Source organism: Coenobita brevimanus, chromosome 19, assembly GCF_032717465.1.
Source record: "Coenobita brevimanus isolate Jiangsu-jjx chromosome 19, ASM3271746v2, whole genome shotgun sequence".
In the NCBI taxonomy this organism is placed as follows: Eukaryota; Metazoa; Arthropoda; class Malacostraca; order Decapoda; family Coenobitidae; genus Coenobita; species Coenobita brevimanus.
Genome location: NC_136972.1, coordinates 21560362 through 21570359, shown reverse-complemented (window position 1 = coordinate 21570359; position 9998 = coordinate 21560362).

Below are 9998 nucleotides of genomic sequence, written 5' to 3'. Positions count from 1 at the left end.
GCTTGGGATAATGGTGGAATTCCAGAAGAGTGGAAAAATGGAGTGATTATAAAAATACCAAAAAAGGGAGATTTAAGTGTGTGTGGCAGAGGGGGATAACTTTGACACCTGCAGTAGCAAGTCTTTTCCAAAATCTTGTTGAACAGAATAGAGCCAGTAATTGATAAAATTTTAAGAGAAGAACAAGCGGGATTTAGAAAGGGTTGAAGTTGTAATGATCAGATTTTTTTGTAAGGCATATAATGCAACAAGCTAATGAGATGAAAATGGCACTTGGAATGTGTTTTGTGGATTTTGAAAATGCGTTTGATAGTGTTTCATGTGGAGCTATGTTGAAAATTATGAGATTCTATGGTATACCAGAAAAGTTAGTAAATATTAGAAGCCTGCATGAAGGTAATTTTTGTAAGGTAATGGTGGGTGGTCCTTTGAGTGATCCATTTGATGTTAGGTCAGGCGTGATTCAAGGAGGAGTTCTTTCGCCATGGCTGTTTGTTTTGGTTATGGATTATGTTATGAGAAAGGTTGTAAAGAGAATAGGTGCGGGAATTAACTGGAAAGAAAATAAGAATCTGATGGATTTGAACTATGCTGATGATATTGTACTGATTTGCGGAAGTATTTACGAGATGCAGAGGGTGCTTGATTGTCTGGTGGAGGAAGGAGAAAAAGTGGGATTGGTAATAAATTGTGGAAAGACTGAAATTATTAATATGAACGTGGAGAACCAAATCGATTATGTAATTGGGAATAATGTGGTGAAGAATGTAGAAAACTTTAAATATCTGGGAACGATTGTAACATCTAATGGATCATTAAACAATAAAATTGAGGAGAGGATTAGACAGGCTTGGCGAGCTGTTGGAATGTTGAAATCTGTTTGGAATAATAATATGCTTTCGGTACATAAAATGTATAAGTCCATGGTTAGACCAATTTTAATTTATGGGCATGAGCCATGATACAGTACAGTTGCAACAGATCAGAAAGTATTAGGATTTGAGAATAAAATACTGAGAAGGATTCTTGGGGTAAAGTGGCAAGACAGAGTTACAAATGAAAGATTAAGGGATATTACGAGAGTGGAACCAGTTAATGAATATGTGAGACTGTCTCGCTGGAAGTGGCTGGGGCACATATACAGAAAAGAATGCAGTTTAATACAGGATGTGCCAGAGTGGACTGCTAGAGGAAGAAGAGATAGAGGTAGGCCGAGGGAAACCTGGTTGAGGACAATGAAAAGAGAAGCAGGAAAGGAGTGTTGGTGGGAATTAAGGAGATGGCAAGAGACAAATATTGGTGGAGCGAGTTCATCGAGGCCCTATGCATCCCGTGGGGTGCCACAGGAAATGATTGATTCGATTGATATATATATATATATATATATATATATATATATATATATATATATATATATATATACGGGTGAGTAATATCACACGAGCACGTGATGACAAATGCTTAACTCACAGGAAAACAAAGAGGACCACTTACTGTTCGTCTGCATTTCAAGAAATATTCAGAGTGCTGATCATGAATAAGTGCTTTGGAAAGAAGACAGAGCCATAATACTGCCCTATTTTCCACTGATCTACATCAAATACGCTGCAAAAGGAAAAACTAGAAAGCGCTCAGAAAGCGCATACCTCCGGCAATGCCATTACCATTAACGGATCAGGATGCGGATCCTTGGATATAGGTTCCGGATCCGGATCCACCCAAAATATTAATCAATTCTCCCTTGGTCCATGGCCCACCATTCCACAAAATTTCATTGAAATTCATTGGGAACATTTGGATATATTGGTCTGGATACAAAGGACCCGGATCCGGATCCGGATCCGCCCCCAAATTTAATCATTTATTCCTTAGCCCATGGCCCACCCTTCCACAACATTTCATCAAAATTCATTCATAACTTTTTGAGTAATCCTGCTAACAGACTGACAGACAGACAGACATACTAGCACGGGGTAAAACCTAAACTCCTTGGTGGAGATGAAAATCTGGGTTAAGTTAATGTTAAAAGAATATGGAGTATGGCATGCATTGATTAGAGCTCTAAATATCCTTTCGTGTCCGAAAAGTATCTTTAGGGTGAATGAAACCGTTGAGGAACATGCATATATTACAAAACACATCATCGGAGTGAAGTGCTTACAGTACCAGACCCGTCTTTACATCATATGCCATCATCATCAGCATGATATTCATCATTATCCCAGTCAATGGGATTCATCATCATCCTCATCATCCTACTTCTCCTCCTCTTCCTCCCCCTCCTCCTCATTGTCATCATCATCAATATCTCTTACATCAGATAACATAAGATACTGGGTTGTTCCTACATCGTCACAACTACCACAATCATTATCACAACTACCCTTACCATCATTGTCTCAGCTTCCACTGTCATAAAAGAAGACTTTGTAACTCCTTTGTAGTTACTTGTAGTGGAGTTATATATATATTAGACTTGTGGACGAGCGGTTGTTAAACTTGAGTAGCTTTGTAAGTAGATAATCTTCTTTCCCATTTGTCATGTAGTGACAGGAGAGGTAAAGAATAGTATGGGACTATTTTTATTTGTCTTGGAAATATTAACAAGTCTCTCACACAGAGCGAAGTATAAAGTAGAGTCCCGCTAGCTATCTCTCTGTCTCGCTCTCTCTGTCTCTCTCTCAAGTTGCTAAGCCCTTCTCCCTGCGACCTGTCTGTTCTATGGCTAGCTTCCTTCTGAGCTCTCTTTCCTAAATTCTGGTGAAACAGGAGACGTATCAGTGTGTTCCCTGTGATTGGAAAGTTCTAGAAGCCTGTGTGTGAGTATGTGTGTATGTGTGTTCACCTGGTGATCGCTGACAAACTAACTGGATCATCTCCTGTCTCCGACTTCCTAGTCTGTCGTCAGCTTTTCCTCAGTGTAACTTGCAAGATCATTTCCCATTCCCAGGCTCGCATAGAGCTGTCTATCTATCTGTTTATCTATCTATCTATTATGATTTGTAATTATAATATGGAGTCCTAATATATGCTCGGTCACGTGAAAATGGCGTACCATAGACAGTTAATAGTCATAACATATTAATACATATTATATACACATTATAATGACCTTATAAGCTAATTAAGTGAAATACATAATATTGTAAAAGTAACATAATTGTATGAATATTGTATAAATATAATATTTATAGTAAATAGTGATTATTCAGTAATATTACATTTTAAACAAGTTGTATAAATATTTGAATAAATGCATTAAAAGTAAATTATTTAACTGTAATACAGTATGTACTTGGGTTATTGTAGTGAAATGCATACATGCAAGAAAAAAAAAATAGTTTAAAATTAAGATTATGGTAAGAGTTATTAATATTTCATTTAAAGATAATGGTACTGGTATGCCATACATGGGTCATTCTTCTTTGTATTTTTTTTTTCTTTTTATATATATATAATCAATACTATATACAAAATATGTACACTTCATTCAGGGTGGTTAACTTGGATGTTAACTCTCCCCCCACTAAATAATGACTCCAAATTAGCAATTCTTGCATGCATTCTGTGCATTGCGAACAGCAGTACTGCAACTACAATGCAGACGATTATAAAGACAGTAGGTGCTGGGCTATACACATAATATGGGTTGAACATACTCAAACTCAAATCTTCCCAGGGCTTCATTGTTTCATTGATCAGTTGCATAGTTTCAAACTTAGGTGAAGTCAACTTAATACTGGTGCTCATGTTTAAATCCATATCAGGCAGTGGGTGGAAATGTTTGTGTGTATGATTGAGAATGGCGTAGTGATTGATGGTGGATAAAGTAGACATGGCTGGTGTAAATACCGCACAGTAGTCTGGTGCTATGTATAATCCTGATGCTGATGTATGAGATGGTGGTATATCTGGACAGACTATGTAAACTGATGTGTTATGAGGGAAATAAAAAAATCTGTGAGTGTCCAATGCGTTGATGGTGTACAAGTTTATCTGGAGCAAAAGTGAAGTTGCAATGATGATGAATATTGTCATTTCTGATGATAGCCATTTCACAAGGGACTGTATCAGTAGGCTGAAACGTGCAAATGTACGCAGGACAAAGATGAACGGCATGTAAGGATGTGCGGCACTTTCGTTCAATCGTTGATTCACTTGCGAAAGTGACAGTGTCCCGTCTCTTGGAGACCATGATGAGTTCGGTGTCTGTGTTGATGTTGATGATGACCAACGTGTTGTTATTTTTATAGGGGAAGGGGTGTATTTGGTATACTGTGAACAGGTCTTCAGTGATGAATGGTACATGAACTACTACTGATGTTGGTGTTAGTGTTGCTTCTAAATATGGGTAATATTGCATGAGTTCCCTACTGCAGAATAACGGCTTCAATTTATGTTTATGTATGCCTTGACTAACTATCTGACGTAGCTCATGAACTGGGAGTAAGTCAATTGTAATCTTGCCATCACCAGCATTCGAAATTCCTTGCATAAGTGCCCTGAAACGATCTCTAGTGTTTTCTAATTTTAGTAGAATCGTGTCAATATGTTCTGTGATGATGGAGAAGTGTTGGAAAAGTGTAACGTTTCCCTCCATTTCATTTATTTTATCTACACTCTCGAGAGCTATGTTTTCTGCTTTTTTCAGATTTTTCACAATTGTCTTCATTGCTGAGTTCTGTCCTGTGATGAATTTATCTTGGTATGTTAGTACCTGAGCTATCTTATTAAATTTGTTGTTTATTTCTTTAAGGTCATCCTCTGTAGCCAATCCAAAGATGTTTCCAAGAACTGCGCCACCCATTTCGAACAAACCGCGCTTTTGGCGAGTACGTGTGATGTTGTTCGTGTCGCTCAGTACCTCCGTTCCATAAGATGGGAGATCTTGGATCATGATGAGCATAGTTGACTTTGCCTGTTCTAGTTTCCATTTTGCTCACTTTACCATTTCATTCACTTCCTTGGTGTTATGTGCTTGTGAAACATAATTTCCTATCATGAAGTCCAGAGTTCGCATCGGCGTCGCAAGTCTGTCTAGATAAGTAGGTAATTCATACAAGTAATCTAGACTTATTTCAGTACTCATGACGTCCTTAACGATTGTAGTCGTGGCCGTTGGAGCTATGAGGCATCCTTGTCATACTATGTGTTGGGGGTCTAAGTGCGCATATCCTCTTGCTATGTAGAGGAGAATCCATAGCATAAGTCCCTTCATCGTAACTTGATACAGATCGTAGAGGTGTGTCGATACAAAAGTCGATCTCGGAAGAAAAATACAGGTTTGATTGAAGATCTCTTGATAATTCTAGTGCTGTGTTGATGGACGATATTACTCAGGAAATTCCATGGCCTGGTGCTTGTGGTGGTTAACAGCTGTCCCAGGCAAACCTCAGCATAGAACGTCGAATTTCCAACTTAACTGTGAAAATAAATGAGTATGAGTAGGAGTTATGTGAATAATGAGTAATGAGTAGTGGGTGAGAGGTGCCTGGTGTCAGTCACACGTTGCTTGGCATGGCAGACTCGCGTTGTGATGTCATCTCAGCACATGGTGACGTCGACTTCCCACACTGGTAGCTGTGGTGAGTAAATGAGTAGCGATGAGTAACTTGAGTGAAGATGAGTGAGTAAGATGAGTTGTGAATATGGACTTGGTATTTGCTTCGTCGTCTTGACCTCTTGACTCCTGCGTCAGCAGTGGAAGTTGGGTGGATGTAGCTGAGAGAGGAGGGTTTTCTCGGTCCTTTTCTCTTGTGATTTACTCGTTGTAGGATGAAGACTGCCGCTACTTGTAGGTGCGTGTAGAAGATTATACAGACGATTCGTAGAGTTGTTACTTGTAGTTGATTGTAGATGGATGTAGTTCGCTGGTTCGTCGTAGAAGTTGCAAGATTGTTTGTATCAATATAATGTTAAACTACTTGCAAGGCGTCCTGTGATCACTTCTACATCAGCGTGATGATCGGGGAGACGGAGGGGGGGTTAGAGAGAACTGTCAGGAGCTATTTGTGAGTTGTTGGTTGTGAGAGGTATTCTTGTTTTCAATCTTGATATTTTGTAGGAATTCAATGTTGATTCGTAGACGAGGTTCGTATACGTTCGCTGCTACCAAATGTCATAAAAGACTTTGTGACTCCTTTGTAGTGGAGTTAGTAAATATTATTAGAAGCCTGCATGAAGGTAATTTTCGTAAGGTAATGGTGGGTGGTCCTTTGAGTGATCCATTTGATGTTAGGTCAGGCGTGATTCAAGGAGGAGTTCTTTCGCCATGGCTGTTTGTTTTGGTTATGGATTATGTTATGAGAAAGGTTGTAAAGAGAATAGGTGCGGGAATTAACTGGAAAGAAAATAAGAATCTGATGGATTTGAACTATGCTGATGATATTGTACTGATTTGCGGAAGTATTTACGAGATGCAGAGGGTGCTTGATTGTCTGGTGGAGGAAGGAGAAAAAGTGGGATTGGTAATAAATTGTGGAAAGACTGAAATTATTAATATGAACGTGGAGAACCAAATCGATTATGTAATTGGGAATAATGTGGTGAAGAATGTAGAAAACTTTAAATATCTGGGAACGATTGTAACATCTAATGGATCATTAAACAATAAAATTGAGGAGAGGATTAGACAGGCTTGGCGAGCTGTTGGAATGTTGAAATCTGTTTGGAATAATAATATGCTTTCGGTACATAAAATGTATAAGTCCATGGTTAGACCAATTTTAATTTATGGGCATGAGCCATGATACAGTACAGTTGCAACAGATCAGAAAGTATTAGGATTTGAGAATAAAATACTGAGAAGGATTCTTGGGGTAAAGTGGCAAGACAGAGTTACAAATGAAAGATTAAGGGATATTACGAGAGTGGAACCAGTTAATGAATATGTGAGACTGTCACGCTGGAAATGGCTGGGGCACATATACAGAAAAGAATGCAGTTTAATACAGGATGTGCCAGAGTGGACTGCTAGAGGAAGAAGAGATAGAGGTAGGCCGAGGGAAACCTGGTTGAGGACAATGAAAAGAGAAGCAGGAAAGGAGTGTTGGTGGGAACTTAAGGAGATGGCAAGAGACAAATATTGGTGGTGCGAGTTCATCGAGGCCCTATGCATCCCGTGGGGTGCCACAGGAAATAATCGATTTGGTTGATTGATATATATATATATATATATATATATATATATATATATATATATATATATATATATATATATATATATATATATATATATATATATATATATATATATATATATATATATATATATATATATATATATATATATATATATATATATATATATATATATACGGGTGAGTAATATCACACGAGCACGTGATGACAAATGCTTAACTCACAGGAAAACAAAGAGGACCACTTACTGTTCGTCTTCATTTCAAGAAATCTTCAGAGTGCTGATCATGAATAAGTGCTTTGGAAAGAAGACAGAGTCATAATACTGCCCTATTTTGCACTGATCTACATCAAATACGCTGCAAAAGGAAAAACTAGAAAGCGCTCAGAAAGTGCATACCTCCGACAATGCCATTACCATTAACGGATCAGGATGCGGATCCTTGGGTATAGGTTCCGGATCCGGATCCGCCCAAAATATTAATCAATTCTCCCTTGGTCCATGGCCCACCATTCCACAAAATTTCATTGAAATTCATTGGGAACATTTGAATATATTGGTCTGGATACAAAGGACCCGGATCCGGATCCGGATCCGCCCCCAAATTTAATCATTTATTCCTTAGCCCATGGCCCACCCTTCCACAACATTTCATCAAAATTCATTCATAACTTTTTGAGTAATCCTGCTAACAGACTGACAGACAGACAGACATACTAGCACGGGGTAAAACCTAAACTCCTTGGTGGAGATGAAAATCTGGGCTAAGTTAATGTTAAAAGAATATGGAGTACGGCATGCATTGATTGGAGCTCTAAATATCCTTTCGTGTCCGAAAAGTATCTTTAGGGTGAATGAAACCGTTGAGGAACATGCATATATTACAAAACACATCATCGGAGTGAAGTGCTTACAGTACCAGACCCGTCTTTACATCATATGCCATCATCATCAGCATGATATTCATCATTATCCCAGTCAATGGGATTCATCCTCCTCCTCATCATCCATCCTACTTCTCCTCCTCTTCCTCCCCCTCCTCCTCATTGTCATCATCATCAATATCTCTTACATCAGATAACATAAGATACTGGGTTGTTCCTACATCGTCACAACTACCACAATCATTATCACAACTACCCTTACCATCATTGTCTCAGCTTCCACCACCACCAGCACAACTACGACCACTACCACAATCATCACAGCTACAACCATCATCATTATCACAGCCACCACCACCACCACCACAGGTAGCATCATTATTTGCTGAATAATTTCATTTGTTCATGGGATCAGTGAAGCTATAGACGTTGGGCTGTAGATCTGCAGTCTCTCTCTCTCTCTCTCTCTCTCTCTCTCTCTCTCTCCACAGTGACACATCCATGGGTATGTCCCACCGAATTTTTTTGCATACACAAAATTGGGGACAATTATTGAAGACAAAACACCTCTTCAGAAAACTTCAATCGACTTGGAACTGGCTCATCTGGGATCCATTTCCATCCATCTTGCCAAGTTTCACTAAATCCTTTTTGCAGTTTTGGCTGCGGAATGAGCTCGCGCATCCCTGCACACACACACACACACACACACACACACACACACACACACACACACACACACACACACGCACGCGCGCGCGTCCAGGATTGTAGTATATCATATTCATATGAAAATAAATCTTCTAAGAGGAGGAGATAAACAAACCTTCCATCACCTTCAACAAAAGAGCTGTTTGCGGAAGAAAGTCGTCCGAAATCAGCAATAAAACTAATGTGACGTCATCGCCTAGGTGAGTTTTTGGGGAATTATGCCAAAAATAATAGTTCACATTTTTCCCCGTTCGGCAAGAGGAAGTCGTCTGTCTTTCTGCGACCAAACGACCTAATTCAGCTTCCTAGAGCACCTTATTAGCGAAGAGGTTGACACGGATAGTTTTCGACATGTTTAATAATTCGATGATTATATAGTAGAGTTCCCTTAACCCGACCTATATTTGTGTCCTTTTGCAGTTTATTTTACGTAGCTCAGTGTCAAAATATGATTATACTGTAGGTCTTCATCCTTTCCACGACACTTTTTCGCGACTAGTATCATATTCTAGTGTTATAACTCAGTAGGCCTATTCAAGATGGAGAGACGGTATTTTTGAGCCAATTTAGAGAAAAAAGGATAAAGTAGCAGATGATTATGTTCAGCATAGTAGAACGCCCTTATGGGTTGTACTAAAACCACAAAATTAGTCACCTTCATCAAGAAACTAAACTACTCCCAGTCAAGGATTAAATGAATATGAAAGGCACACATTTCATTTCTGCAGTCAAGACCCATCCCACCCTAGCGACATCACGTTGCGTCATCCTTTACAAAGGAACATAGAACACGCAACTTTCCAATGTTACACTGAGTATCTCAGCAATATCCCTCCTATCCATCACACACACTATACATCACACACACACACATACATAAATACATTGCTACCATAGCCATTCAAAGTCTTCAACTAAATAGCATCCTTCATGAACTATTACCGGACATCCATCCCTCAGAAACCATCTTATCCAGAGACACACGAGTACATCTATCCAGACTGTGGTGCGGCCACCACCCTTCTCTGCTACATTTCCAGCACAAAACACAACTCACAGAGAATCCACTCTGCCCACACTGCAATTCACCCCCTCCCCCCCACCACACACATGCACACTTGATCACCTCGTGCACCACACTATTACGGCACAGACAATCGTTCAATATAATCTCCATAAAAGACCTCTGGGAACGACTGGTTGAAGTGGATGGCTTCCTGCAGTCCACTGGACTTACATCCAGATGAGATGGGGTTACAACA